General features: G+C 40.1%; 1 protein-coding gene across 1 annotated transcript in view; it reads right to left on the bottom strand.

Annotated features, from left to right (window-relative positions):
- Nucleotides 1–16,212, bottom strand: part of DRC3 (dynein regulatory complex subunit 3) — a 557,555-nt gene that overhangs the window by 492,408 nt on the left and 48,935 nt on the right. The window lies entirely within an intron of this gene.

Below are 16,212 nucleotides of genomic sequence, written 5' to 3'. Positions count from 1 at the left end.
TTGAGCCAGCTGCTTCTGTAGAGTTAAAATTCTTAAACTGGAAAACTATCCTTTTGGTGACAGTCACTTTAGCTCAGAGGATTTTAGAATTACACACCTTATCCTTGCTTTTTCCATACATTGTATTCCATTAAAAAGGGTTACCTTGAGGAATTTCCTCTCTTTTCCTCCTAAGGTGGCTTCTGAGGTCAACATTTTACAGCCCATAAAACTTCCAATGTTTTCTGAATTATCAAAAAGAAAGGCAAATGCATTTTGCATACATTGGATGTACACAGGCAATTCCACTTTTACCTTCACAGAACAACCCCTTTTACAAAGGATGAACAACGTTTTGTATCCTTACTCTAAAAACAATCTAGATAAGAAGGTATCCAACATTTCCCTGTCTAGATGGCTATCAGATTGTATTTCCTTCATCTTGACAGGTAAGGTTTTATTTTGAGATGTGTAGATCCTTCCACTAGAGAGGTAACCTTTACAGTGTTCTTCAGGTCCTTATTCTTGGATGGCATTTGCCAAGCTACTATATGGTCTTCTACCTACACTTCTGTAACACACTACAAGTTGGATTGTCTTTCCAGATCCAGAGCTTCCATCCTGAAAGGTCTCATGTTTTGAGGCCACCAATGAATCATGTAGTTAGTGAGCCATATGTCAGACTGAATGGACTGGATGAATAGGATATGAAAGTTATGTACTTACCAAAATGATACAGTCAGTCCAATATGACAAACACCCTCCCTCTACCTACTTAGCTGTAAAATCAGGAGGACCCTCTTCCTGGATCAAAGGCAGTACAAATGCACTTAGGGTTAGGCACCAAACTCGATCAGAGTTATTCAGGGAGGAGCAGGGCATTATGGGATGAAAAAAATGGAAGGGCTTGGGGCTGGAGCACTAAATCGTTTAAATCCGGTCAAGGGCTTGAGGACCCATATGTAGTATCTGATGGGCTGGGATTAAAGGATCTATCATTACAGTAAGTACATAACTTTTATTTTCAGCATTCAGACTACTGATATGCAGGAATCGTACAGCTCGACAAGAGAGAGTGTGTGTGTGTGTGTGTGTGTGTGTGTGTGTGTGTGTGTGTGTGTGTGTGTGTGTGTGTGTGTGTGTGTGTGTGTGTGTGTGTGTGTGTGTGTGTGTGTGTGTGTGTGTGTGTGTGTGTGTGTGTGTGTGTGTGTGTGTAAACCACCAAGAACACATGTTTCCACATTCAGTGAGTGTTGTGGCTTTACAATAGATTGCAATAAGGTGAAATGATGTCAAGGCCTGTGTTACCATTTCATGCCAAAACAAATGTGGATGTCATACTATAACCAGGCTAAACTAGTTAATTTGGAAACTTGAAAGCACTGCTGTGATTGCAACTCCTGTCAGTGATTAGAACAAATGCATTTAGGTCTAAATGCCTTTTTAACTATCAGTAGAGTTACATGTAGGCCAAGAGGACCCCTCCATATAATGCAGAACATAGATTGGGGACCTGTAACACTGTCCCTTTTGTATGATGTAAGCAGATATTCCCAGTACCTTTAGTCTGGTGAGTTCAACTATGTGCATGTATACAAACTTTAAACCATTTATCCCATGCTGACTGCTGGCTCCAACCTCACCATATGCATATTTACAAGCTCATAGTGTGCAATGTGCAGACTTTAGGCTCCATCTTCATCTTTGAATGCACTCTGGCAAGATGCTAACCATTGTATCTCATACTGACTGCAGGCTTCATCTCTCATCCATGTGTGTGTAGATACGTATATATATATATATATATATATATATATATATATATATATATATATATATATATATATCAACAGGCATACAGGATACCCCATAGGCTCTGTGTTCATTAATATAGCACTCTGCCAGGCTTCTGTATTCCATGCTGATTGCAGGCTGCATCACTTTCATCTGTATGCTCTCAGACAGGCTAAGTGAATGTCCCATGTCAGCTGCAGGCTCTGCAATTGCCCATGTGCTGTCTGACTACCTCATATGGTGCCTGCTCATTCCCATGCACTCACAGGCTCTTAACTATTGTGCCTGTATCGTGCTTATGTAAAATACAGGTTCCACCTTTGCCCAAGTCCTCTCCAACCAACAGGGTCCAGTGTGTCCTCAAATGCAGGGCATTCAGTTATTCACTGTAACCCATGCCAAATACAAGCTCCACCCACATCCATGTGCCCTGTCCAGGCGGTTAACCAGGATGCTCTGTGCTGACTGCATGCATCACCTGTATCCCTGTGCACTAGAATGGCTTCTAATCAGTGTGTCTCATGCTGACAGCAGGCACCACCTACATTAATGTGCTCAGTGAATTGCTCATAGTCAGGGTATTCCATGCTAATTTTGTACATACCACCAGCATGAAAACACACTCTAAATGTCTAATAGTCATTGTCCCATGCTGACTGAAGGGTGCTGCTTCATTCACTGTGCAGTCCTAACAGGCTGTTAGTCAGGATACAGCACGCTAACTGCAGGGTCCTCCTTCATCCATGTGCAGTTCAACAAGCTCTTGACTATTGTAATCTATGCCTAATACAGGTCCCACTCTTACTCACGCACATCCTGACAATATCACCATGTGTGAAAACGCTGTAAGAGCTACCTGTCATCTGACTGCAATTTTTGACATTAGCTGTTTTGACTGCTTGCTTGTGGTAGTGTTGTCTGATGATTACTTGTGAAAAAAATACAGGGTTGACCTTTGAATATATTTTAATATTTTGTTTATTAGATACATTTTTCCAAGTTTAAGGTCATCCTCATGTTTACAACTGAAAATGTTATGGAATTTTACGTTGGGCAAATAAAGACAGAACAAGTACTACTCTAAGACTGAACCCCTGGGCACTCCATTATTATAACCTTTACATTCCCCTAAACGGGACTTGTACTCTACAATTCAGTTTCTATCATGAATTCAAGAAACTATTAGTTTAGAGTCTTTGTTTGCAAAGGTTACAAATCAATTTTGCATGATTTAATTTGTCAAATTTGTCACAGATTTGATGAATATGCTTCACAGATTTGATGAATATGCTTCACCTCAAAAAATCTAGATCCATCAGAGCCACAAGGGCGGGAGACTTAAACCTCGACACGGCTATTAATAGGACATGCTGGAGGGATAGATTCATCACCCAAAGACTCCCTATGCTGTGGAACAAAATCCCGGTACATGTGAGGCAGAGCACCTCGCTGGCCTTGTTCAAGAGAAATCTTGACCAATGGATGGGAGATCGCAGATATACCCCAGGGATTACCTCAGTGTCACTGCTCGACAGAGGCACAGCAAAATAATGGGTATAGTTCCCCATACTAAAGGGGTGGCGTAAGCCACAAAACGATGGGCTAGGCTTGTAAATGCCCTCGGGCAGATAGCCTAGTATGAACCTATGAACCTATGAACCTAAATGATGAGGAAAGGTCAAAAAATGACTTGTGTTTTATCTGATGCCCTAATCACATTATCAGAAAAAAATTGGCTGCAGGTTGTTATAGACCGCTACTTTGTATATTCATGTTGGTGTATACTCTCTATGCCAAGAGTGTTTAGTTCAACAAGTTTTCTCAGTACTAATTTCTTCATGATCTTTTCTGTGTCTGACAACAGAACAATTTGCATGTACTTGTTTACTCAGTCTTATGCACCCTCAGCCTTTGTAGATTGGCTTAGTAATCACAGCCACTTTGTGGGGTCTACAGTTTGGAGATTTCCTATATCTTTGTTAATCAGGTCCATGATGATGCGCTCCATAGCCTTACATATCAGACTCATCAGGCTAATGGGGCGATAACTCTCAGTGTCTGTCGTCACTCCCCTTTATGGAGAGGGATGACTGTAGCAGTGCACCATTCAGTAGGGACAAAGCCTGAGGTGAGGCTGTGACTGAACAGGGCACACAGATGTGGTGCCAGTTCACTTTGCAGTTCATGTAGAACACAGCCAGGGATATTATCTGCTCCCATGGAAGCTGTATTCTTGGCCTTGGACAATGCAGATTTAACCTGCACTGCAGTAATACTGTGTGCCTGGCATTCTTCCGGTATTGTGATTGGTCCTTTGGATGGGGAGGGGTAAAGTTGGCACTGAATCTGTCGGCCAGTATGTTGGCAATATCTGTTGGCTCAGTATAGGAGGTACCATTGTGCAGTAACTCAAAGCAAATCTGGGTATTGCTGTGGAGGTTCTTGATATAGCTATAGAAGGCTTTGTGATTGTTTTAATTGTCTGCCGCAATTCTGCCTTCATAGCTGGCTTTAGAGGATTTTATGAGATATCTTAACTTTTTGTTGAGGCTAATAAGAGAATTTTTCCAGTCTTGGGACTTCACCTTTTTCAGCAACAGTTTCTTCCTTCTGTTGTAGAGTTTATTAATGGCAGGGGACCATCTGACTGGCTTCCTTTTTTTGGAGAGCATCTTGGTTTTGTCGAGGATGGCTAGTTCCATGCATTTATGTACATGTTCATACAGTGCATTGGTGTATGATTTGGCAGTCATGCAGCTATTTTCCATTGGCATGGGTGCTGTGAAGTTAGCCACCTCTGTTTTTAGGAGTCCAAAGTCAGCTTTGGAGAAGTTTTTCAAAGTAGTTACCTTTGCAGGGGGTCTGTGTGAGGTGAATTTCCATGGTGATTAGTTTATGGTTGGATCTGACCGAGGAGGGTTGACTATTGATGTAGAGCAATGGTTGCCCATGTTAGTAATAAACAGGTCAAGAATGTTGCTTCCTCTAGTGGGGTTCAGAATGAGCTGGTCCAGGGCATTAAAACTGATGAATTCCAGGAAGCGTTGGGCCAATATATTGGTGCTTGAATAGTTTTCCCAGTTGATGGAGGGGTAGTTGTAGTCTCCTAGTAAGAGAGTGTTGGGTTGGACCTTGATAGATACCAGGGTGCTTAGGAACATGGAGTGAGAGTCTAGGGACATGGATGGGGACCTACAGCAGGCTATGACCTGGATCGCCATCTTACCCAATGTTAGTTGTACCTGAAGTATCTCAGATGCGTTATGCTGGGCTACTAATCTGGAGGTGTGCATATCCTTTATGAATATGGAGACACCACTGCCTTTGGAGCTTCAGTTCATGTTTTGGGGTCAAAAGGTGTGGAATGAGTTATAGCCTGGTAGCGCAGGGGTGCCTTCTGCCACTTTAAACCAGATCTCCATTACAGCACAAATGTTGATGTTCTCCATTTTGAGGAGTGCTTTGAGCGAGTGCATCTTGAGATTTAGACTTCTAGCATTGAGCAGCATGACCCTCAGATTACATTTATTTATAGCTGTTACAGTGGTAATTTGGTTCAACTGCGGTGGTGGTGCTGCGGTAGCATTGTCGCCTCACAGTAAGATGCTGTCTGGTTCGATTCTCAGCTACAGCGTCTTCTGCGTGGAGACATGCGTGAATGGGCGTACCTTCATTAAAGGTTGTGTGTCAGGGCTGGCAACTCTGCATGTAAAAATCTACTGCCAATCATTAGCGGACCGGAGTTCCACTGTGGCGACCCTTAAAAAAAAAAGCCGAAAGACACAACAACAACGGTGGTAATTTGGTCTTTGGAGCACCACCTAAAAAAGGCACTATAGGTGTGGCAAGAGCCTTAGTCAGTACCCAGAAATCCAGGTGTGACAGATGCAGGCCATATCTGGCAAAGCACTGAGGTCTGTCAATCATATGTCCTGAATATTTTCTGTTCTACATCTAGCTGGATAGAACAGTGCTACAGGGTGCACCCAAACCTCTTTAAGTATTTTTAAATCCCTGTTTGTAATACCATCCAGACCAGAAGCCCTGGCAAAGTGTAACTCACCCAAAATTGTTTTATCATCATTTCTAACTCCTAGAGCTTCTTCGGAACCTGTCTGTTTTAAGTAATTTAAACCCATGCATTTTTGTTCCAGTTCTCATGTGTACCATAACATTAAAAAGTAAGCAAATATGACTATACTATCTTACTTGGTAAACTTCTTTAAGGGTGGTGTAGTGGTGGAATTTATTGATGAATTGGCAATAAGTTTTGCTTGCTCCTGTAAACTCATTAAATTATGGTCTGTAGCCATCCCTCTTTAAACTAGGGTTTTAATATGTTTCTCTGTAGTTTACTTTAGTTTTGCAAATATTTTGGTGGAACACAAACACAGTTCTGTATTTGGCAACTGCAAATGATGCACACATCTCACTTCTGGGTAACTCTAGTCCATTCACTAGCTTGAAATGTGACAAGTGCACAGACTTTATTTCTCAGGACAGGGAAAAATACCACAAGGAAACTTTATTTTCAAGACTCTTGGCTTTAGTTGCCCAGACATGAAAACAGTCACTTTAAATGCTACAGAAATACAGTTACTTCTCTTTAAGGCTGTTTTTTAACCACACTTGTTTACATTGTAATACTCTTGCAATATAAGTTAGAGGTATAGCTAGTTGGTGCATAATATCCCCGCTTCTGACCACTGCTTACACCAGATTTATTTTCATAGCACTGGACAAAGTAGTAACTGAAAATATATATTTTATTCAGCTCACTTGACTGCTTTATCCAAGGCTACAAAGCAAGATAGTGTCACCATCCAAAAATGTCCAGATCCAGATTTCTCCTCATTTGTAGGTTCTTAGGTTCATAGTTAACTACTAGGCTAGCTTCCCTTGCAGGCAATTTTAAGCCTAGCCAGTTTCCCTTTTTGTGCTCAAAATTAACCAAATGGGATAGGTTTAGATTGGTCTTACCCATCCCATGGTTGATAATTACATATTAACCCTAATTAGAATAAGTGGAATCATACCATAGATAATTTGAGGGGAGCCATGCATGGGATAAAGCATTTTGGAGCTGCCTCTGTCCATTAGTAGTACAGGGGACAGTTCTGGGGTAAATTTCCTGTTTCCCATCTATAGATCTAAGTTGCACTTGAATATGGACAGGGATGAACTTTGTTTTATGTAGATGGGGAGTCTGTTCCACAACAGCTGTAGCCTCTATGAGACACACCTGTCCCTCCAAACCATTGTGCTGATGTTGCAGAAGGTATTTAGATCCCTAAAGTGAGTATTTCTGATGCTATTTGACTTGCTGATATGTCATAAATCCATCAGTAATGAGTCAGAGGATGCATTGTATGCCAGACACAGGTCACCACTTAGCAATCTGTAGGATACAGAGTATAGTGACAGGACTTTGAGTTAGACCATGTAAGCTATGTTGTTTAGGCCTTTCATCCTATTAGTATGATATCTCTGTGGGCATTCCAGTTGTTGTATGTATCTGGACAGATACATGCCAAAGGGGGCATTATATTCAATGACTGGCCTAATGAAGGCTGAGTAAAAAGGGGCAATGAAATCCATAGATCTAGACACAATCTGTTTGTTTATAAGCTGTGCAATATAAAAGGACTTTCTTACAATAGACACATATTGGTTAGATGTTAGGTCACTCTCCACATAAGTTCCCAAATCCAAAACAACTGGGTCAGCTCTTAAGGGCATATTCTCAGTGTGGTAGTTCTTCGGGTAGATGATTTTCCAAAGAATACAGTAATGCACTTTTGGCATTTAATTTCAGTCCATGATTTTGGCACCAGTTATTTATTTCAGACAAACCTTCCTGCAGGATGGCTAAGTCATTTGGGGATTCAATGACTGCTACTAGCTTGCAGTCATCTGCAAACTCAGTCAGCCAGAGCCCTTTGGTAATGGCTTTTACTTCAGAAAAGTAGATGCTAAACAGGAGAGGTCCCAGCACAGATCCCTGGGGAACTCAATTGGTGACTGTCTCTTTGTGGAGGTGACTTCCCATATACTGATTATCTTCATCCTATCTGTGAGACAGTTGTCAATCCTTTTGGAGGCAAAGACGTTTCTTCCCAGTTCATTTAGCTTTCCTGTTATGAATGAGTAGGGAACTGTGTCAAAAGCTTTGGTAAGGTCAAGCTATGCTGTTTGCACCATTTGCCTTCATCCATTGCTTTGGTGACCTTTTCAAAAAATCTACTAGGTTGAGTAAGCATCAGCTGCCCTTGACAAATAAAAAAAAATGAGATGGATCCAGTGTTTTGAGGTTCCCTATGTCATAGTTGATTAATTTCATGATAAGTCTTTCCATGCCCTTGCATATGTGGCTGGTCAAACTTATGGGTCTGTAATTGCCTTGGTCTGTGGAAGGTCCTCCCTTATGCTGGAGAATGGCTGTAGCTGTTCCCCACTTGCTTTAACTTATTTCATTTAAAAAATCCAAACTGATAAATACCACCGTTGCAGGTCGCTGCACCTCTAAAAAGCTCCTAGTAATCCAGAGGTTATATTCAGGACTCCTAATAATCCAAAAACTGTCTGTAAAGAATGCCAATAAACGAAAATATCAAAAAGGAATTTTATTAAGCTTAAAACCAAGCTTTTCGTCGGCGCTCTGCACCAACTTCTTCAGAAAGCAAACTAAAAACAAAGAACAATACATCTGTCCCATTATTTAAGCATCATAGCTCCACTCAAACACTCCCCCTTGTGGACACACCTGAAAATTGCACATCAATGCACTTAAAAAAACTTAACCACAGAAAAACTGTGCATCACCATTTGTATAAGATCAACATGACCAGCCCTGAATATTTGTAATCAAACTAATACTCTAAATTTACGCCACCAACATAGCATGTATACAATCTTAAATACCTGGTAGACACTATAAACACACAAGTGGTAAACCCAGGAAAAGTATATGTGTGTAGCGCCTGTTTTAAAAAAGCCATGTAAATAAATCAAAATGCCATTCAGATGGTAACACAACTCGATGGAAGACTACAAACCATGAGTTGATATAAAATATACAAAATACATCTATGAGTATACCTTGGAAATGTATGCTTAACATCGTTATGTTGTTATCATAACCATCTGATAATAGTAGCAGTACTAGTAGCAAAAAAATAAAAAAAAAGTAAGTTATATAATATATATTGATTGTATATTGTGTGTAGCGGCCGGTACTAGGAGGCTGACGTCCCTTACATAAAAGACTATTCTGATGAATGATCAAACTACACATCCCCCGCTTAAAATAATGGACCACAATGTAACCATTGATAAAGACATTAAAAAATAATAAAACCAATAATAACAAAGTAGCACTAAACCATTTTAACAATCAAAAAATGAAGAAAGAAACAATCCCCATAAAATAGCTAAAAAGGTGGTCATTCCCAAGGGGATTAAATCAGTCTAAGAAGCTTCACCTAACTAGGCTTCTCAGTTTAAGAAAGCAACTAATAGAAAGCATGCTGTTTAGTCCAGGTAGGTGGTAAGCTTCCAATTTGAGTTGCCACATCAACTCCTTGCATTCAAGTCTCAGAGAATCAGGACCCCCTGTGCCTTCATCACAAAGTTGGTCAATCACCAAAAATGAAAATTCATGACCTGGGTTGCCTAGAATGTGTTTAGCCAGTGCATTGTCTACTTTCCCCATCTTGATGGCATATAAGTGTTCGTATAACCGTTCTTGTAGCTTCCTGTCGGTCTTGCCAACATAGAAGCCAGGGCAAACAGAACACTGGGCCAAATATACCACCCGATTGCTAGCACAATTGAATCTTCCTTGAATAAGAAACTTCTTGTCCTTAATGGAAAAGGCTGTGCTTGCTTTAACATATCTACAGTACCTGCACATGTTACACTTGTACATCCCAGATCTGGGGGAGGTACCAGATATTTTAGACTCCAAAATATTTTTGATGTTACGGCCCCTCCTGAAAGTGACCTTAGGGTACAATGCCAGCCCAGGTACTCCTGTTGACTCAGTGGTTAATAAACACCAATTCTTCCTTATGATGGACGCAATGTCAGTTGCGTCCAAGTTGTAAGTAATTATAAAATTATAGTTGAAGTTATCGGACTCACGAGCAGGACGAGGCAAGCCTGATGACCCGCTGTTCAAGTTCCCCAAAATGGGGCTAAAATGACCATTGGCCCTCTTACCTTGCACTTCCAAGCTTAAATCTGTGACGAAATCTGCAGGATACCCTCTACAAACAAACATGTCAGCGATAAACCTGCACTCGTCATAAAATTTTTTATCTTCTGAAATCATGCGGGCCGCTCGAACAAATTGGCTCTTCACGATAGCCCTCTTTTGGTGGATTGGATGTTCACTATCGAAGTGTAGGTATGAATTTGAAAATGTCGGCTTCCGATGTATATTAGCCACAAAGCGATTCATGGTCCTATCTTTCTCAATTTCTACATCCAAATAGGCTATCTTATCAGTTGCAAAATTAGATGTAAATTTCAAGAATTCGGTAGAACCATTAAAAAAGTCACCAAGGTATTTGCATCATCTTGTGAACCATTGAGGATGATAAAAATATCATCCAAGAACCTAGTGCATAATGACACTTTCTCTTGGACTAGGAAATTGCATAAAATGAACACCCTCTCCCAATGGGCCATTACTAAATTCGCCACGCCGGCTCCACAAGGTGATCCCATGGGAACACCAACCAATTGATGGAACCACCGGTTGTTGAATGAGAAAAAGTTGCAAGTGAGAATAATATCCAATAACTCACTGACCAGTGAGATCTCTTCTGTCGGAGCATGATGGAAGCCCAATTCCAATTGAATCCACTCGACTGCCACGAGGTGGGATATAGATGAATATAGATCAACCACATCAATCGTCAAGAGGCAACTATCAGCATTGAATGGGACGGAACCCACCTTTTCTAGAAAAGCCCAAGAATTCTACATTCTATATTCATTTGTATTGGTATTATGTTTATTATTGTCACAGCCTCCTTCCCAACTACTAGTGTAAAATTAAACTCACATTATACGTATTTATTGCATAATTATGATTGTTTTATTATCTAAAATTCCTTATTTTTTTTTATAAAAATTGCATTTCACTGTGGAGCTTTTCTCCCCTGCTCTCCGCTGAAAATGAGCCACTCAGCTTAATCGGACTAACCCAGTAAACAAATGTAAAACAAATAAAAATAAATAAATATATATAAAATTACATTTAGAAATATGAAAATTACAAATTGCTGACACTCACTACATTGAGTACACATCCCACTAAAAAATCCCAAACCCAAATCACAACAGAATGCAAACAAAAAGGTGAGAACGCAATGGTCAAGAGCCTATTCGATTCTAACTAAAACTTAAACTAAACAAATATCAGCAACTTGATTAATCTAGACCCCACTCTGTTCAGTTTTATGAAGAGCAGATCCCATCTCCTGAACCAGAGGCTGTGGACAGTGGCTACTCTGTGGTGGCTGCTCATCTTGAGATAGCCTAGGGAGACAAACTTATATAAATCCTATATTCCCTACCGGATTGCAAACTGGCAATCCAACAAATCCTAAATTGTAAGAGATGCTGGTACTCTCTCTCAACATAAGTTTGTAACTAGTGGGATACCACAAGAATCAGTGCTAGGCTCTCTTCCTATTGGCAGACATCCAGTCATATATATTCATTACCATTACTAAAGTGCACCAAAGGCATCAGTCCAACGTTTCTAGTGTCCTGTTTTTCCAGTGTGCAGAGAAGACCTGAGAAATCTGTTTCAAGCTAAATGCAAAAAAGTGTAGTATCGTAGTGTTTGGTAAAAAAGCCGTTTGCACCTCATACGTTGTAAGTGGTACTCCTGTTCAAATAAATACAGTCATAAGAGCCCAGGGTACTTAAGTAGACAATTCTCTCTCCTTCAATCATCATGTTTCTTCCAAAGTCAGGTTATTCTTCTGTCTGGCTCAGTTAACTTTTAAGGGTATGTCTTCAAGATCCCAAGAAGTTATCTTATCACTGTACACGTCCCTTATCAGACAGATCATCAAATACAATGGCTCCATTTGTAACTTTAAATCTAAGCATATCATTCCTCTGGAAAGGCCCTAGTGATTTTTAATTAAAAAAGGCATCCAATGTAGTACAGACAATGAGCCTAGTACTGTAATAACAGCTGAACAATGGAAAACAGTGCTGCTTGTCTGGGGATTAAAATCAGTACACCCAGTACTGCACTGAATACTTTTGTGATCAAAAATTCACCTTTCCTGGTGGTTTCCTAGTTGAAAGGAGACATTGCTCTGGAGGAAATCTACTGTCCAGAGACTTCCTTTTGGTACAGTGACAGTGACAGCTGCATGAAATACATAGGTCATGAGTTCAATCTCCAGGCAAGGGGCAGTGTTTTCCTTTCCTACACAGTTGTTAATACAATCCTAGACTCACAGTTGCTATTAAAAATGGTCTAATCCTTCTATGCTGTCTGTGCTGTTTTTGCTGTCTGAAGTAAAATGATCAGCCATCAAATACACCAAATATTTTTTTCAGTCTCAGGACATAAGTCTGAGTCATCTTTACTTCTGTTTGATATTGCCAGAAATGGCACATTGCAGCCAGGAGCTAGAATTCCTGTGGATGAGCAGTAATGAGCAAAACTGTTTGTAAGAACTGCACTGCATTCTCCTATTATCTTAAATATACAGGTCCAAGGGAATTAATTCAGTTGATGCAAAAGTATAGCAAAAAGCAAAGTATAAAGGGTCACACAGGTACACCATTCAGTAAAAAAAAAGACCCAGCTAGGCAGAGTCTTCGATGTGTAATAACTTAAAGGAGAACTCCACCAAAAAGTCAAGTTTTTCTTGCCAAAAAGTATTTTCCTTCCCTGTAATCCAAGACTAAAAACTTCACATACAGAAAAAAAAAACAATTTAATAATTATGTTTGCCTTTCTCTCCCACATCTGTCTCATCTGTTACATCACAACAGCTACTAACAGTGGCACAGTAATTAACTTAGGTCACTTATCCCAACAGAGCCATAAAGAAAACTGACATTTAAATGTGCCTTATCAGTTACAGATTGCCAGCATCATGCCTCAGATAAATGATGTAGCCTGGAGTATGGACAAAGGCAAGGCTTTCAGGCTTAGTTTTCAGATGCAAATGTCTTTTCCTGTAATAAAACTCAGGGCCACAAAGAGAGAAAGCAAGTATGCTAACCTGTCTTACTTTGTGTCAGTATATGATTTTGCATTTTTTCTACACTATAATTTCTGCAAAAGTGCATGTTTCTTCTGGAGCTGGGAAAAGAAAATTAACATTAAAGACTAATTCTGCCTCCAATATTTAAAACTGTGAATGGAACACAAACTATCTCAGCCCAAGTAACACCTATTAATCATAGGGGTCAGATTTCTCACACGAACACTGAACTACAGTTGTTACTTAGAAAAGAACAATTAACTCAGCTACATTTTCAAGCCCATCATTCAAACATTTCCTAAAATGCTGTAAAAGAAATGGCCACTAATGAAAATCAAAGGAAACAAAGTAATTAAAAATGCACATTGATGCTGTCAGTGAAAAGTAAGCAGCCACAGCAATGTTGTCAACTGATGACAGAGGGAGAAAACTACAGTAAAAGATCCCCACATCTTAAGTATTTATTTCTGTTCCTCAACATGACATGAGGAAGGCAAAACCATTGACTGTAAAACAAACTAATGCTAGCCATGGCTGCTTCCTTCAGATCAAATTAGAAAATAGCAGTAACCATTTACTTTGATACAGAGGCATTAACAATGCAGAAAAGTTCAAGATTTGCTGAAAAACATGTTTTTTTCAGTTTTTGGGTGCGGTTCTCCTTTAAACCACCTGCAGTGGAGGCCAATGGGATATAAACAAATGACCCCTTAAGGACATACCAGCGTTTCATCTACATGGCTTCTGAATGCCCATGACCTTCCTGGAGTTTTTAAAGTATAGCAACAGGTATACACATGTACTTACTAAACAAATTTTATACCAGTGCAAAAAAAAGGTAATATAACTAGTTAGTACTATACTTATATAATGAGGTTACTGTGGCACCGTGACTAAATATTACTGCATAATTATTTAAGAAAACACACACACACACGCACACACACACACACACACACACACACACACACACACACACACACACTAAAAAGAACAACAAAAACAACAGAGATTGTCTGCTAAGAACACTAATACCTAACATTGTAGGGATTACAGGGAAATAATAATGGGGCTTCCAAGGGGTGGGAAGCCCTTCTGTCTGCTGGGCCTCACAACACCCTAGGTGGTTTGTTCTTTTCCTGTAATGCCCATTCTTCCAGGCATTATTACTCAACATATTTTAATCATTTCACCCCCCCCCCCAATATCTGCTATGCAATGTGGGCTACAAAAAGACTGTATTAGCATAGCATTCTATTTGACTAGCTGTCTGGCAATGTGACCTGCCACTGTACTCCTAACCACATCACCACAGTGGAGCACCCCATGTACTGAAGGGCATTACAAACCTCCCAACTTCCACTACCTGACCAGGTATCATTTGCACGTATGCAAAAGAACTCAGAAAGGATTTTTTTCCCCCAAACACCTTTATTGAATTATCACCTGTGACACAGGCAAATCTACATTCATATAAAAGTAATCAAACTGTATTAACATAACAAACATTGTGCTTCACATATATTGCTATATGAACTCAGGAAGAACTTGATAAAAACAGTAACAAAGGGATGAACTGTTCCATCTGGGCATGCAAATGATTATAAAGGAGGAATATATGCTAAACAAGCCAATAAGCATCTCTTAGATTAGTTGCTATACCTGCCTTTCTCTGGAAATAGTCACAGGCAAGTGTGACGTAAATGTGGCCCATCTTCACAGAAAACTCAAAACACCTTGCATTTAGAACCTTTTGATATCACAAAGATTGGGATTATGCATTGCTACAATTTAGGATGGTGATGATATGCCTGGATGACACTGCATGAGTTCTACAAATACTTAATGAAGCCTGCCCAGTAACTCTTACCCAGACCACTGAGGCTTAACCCTCCAGCTGCAGTACCATTTTTATTACTCACAGTGACACAGTCCATGAGACTAAGAAACCTTAATGCAAATGGTCATTTTAAAAATGTGCCCTTACATTGACTCAGTTGTGTGGCTTAGAGATTCTGGCCCTGACCATACCACACATGACTGCATTTCTACTAGCAGCCTATGCACTAAAGAAGCTGGCTAAAAAGGGTTGAAGAGGAGTGGTCAACGTCACATCATACATACTGGGGATGGGGGTGGAAAATGGTAAAATCTTACAGCAAGAGTACCTGAGGAGACAGCCCAAAGTACAGCCCCTACAAAAGGGGCATCTGTTTTGAGTACAAGTCTGCCAGGGAGTACACAGAAGTTCAGATGAGCACTGTGGGCGTGAGGAAGCATGTACCCAAACTGGCTCTGCATAGATAGCATTGCAACGTGCTTCTGACAAATAATGGTATTAGCAGCATATAGTAAAATCTCCTAAACCCTAACTGGTGATGGTTGCTTCCCTCACCCTTCACCCTAGTAAATTAGTGGCTGTGTATCAATTAAGAGGCCAATAGGAGATGGAGGCTAGATTGTCACAGTGGAGGCAAAAAACAGGGGCCATCAAAGGGCCAAAAAGATTTCCCCCTTTTCTATCCCAACCAGTCATTGGCAAAGGAGTCCTCCTTTCTCATCTTGAATATGGGTTTCCAATTTTTGCTTCTGCTTCCAAGAAAAACATTGCAATACTCCAGACGATCTCTGACAGCATTTGCCAAATCATTACAAACTCGCCTCTCTGTTAGTGTCACTGTATCACCATAGAAAAAGCCAAACGGCTGCCTGTAAAACAAAGATCTAACCAACGTTTAGTATCCCAGCTCTACAAACTACTTCCAATTACACACACACACACGCACACACACACACACACACACACACACACACACACACACACACACACACACACACACACAAAACCACACTTCCCTTGCAGCTAGACTTCATGAAAAAAACTCCTCATACAACCTGTGATACTACTCACAAGGCACATCAGTTCTTATTACCCTAGAACCAAATTATGTACCACTACATATGCTTTCTCCTATCAGACACCTACTCTTTGACAAGCTCACCCCCATCGACATAAAGGAAATCAACACTTATTCCAAGTTCAAAATGCTATTCAAAAAGCACTTCATCCAAGCCAAATACTTCATTGCTGAACATATCACCTAACCTATCTCCTCTCCAAGTCTCTTTTCCTCTCTCAAGATTTAATGAAGATTGACCCACTTTAGAAATTACTGTATATATTGTACAATAC

Source organism: Protopterus annectens, chromosome 12.part0 (assembly GCF_019279795.1).
Source record: "Protopterus annectens isolate FY-2018-M chromosome 12.part0, PAN1.0, whole genome shotgun sequence".
NCBI lineage: Eukaryota > Metazoa > Chordata > Ceratodontiformes > Protopteridae > Protopterus > Protopterus annectens.
The sequence above is the reverse complement of the archived record's forward strand: the minus strand, read 5'-3'. Positions and strand labels throughout refer to the sequence as shown.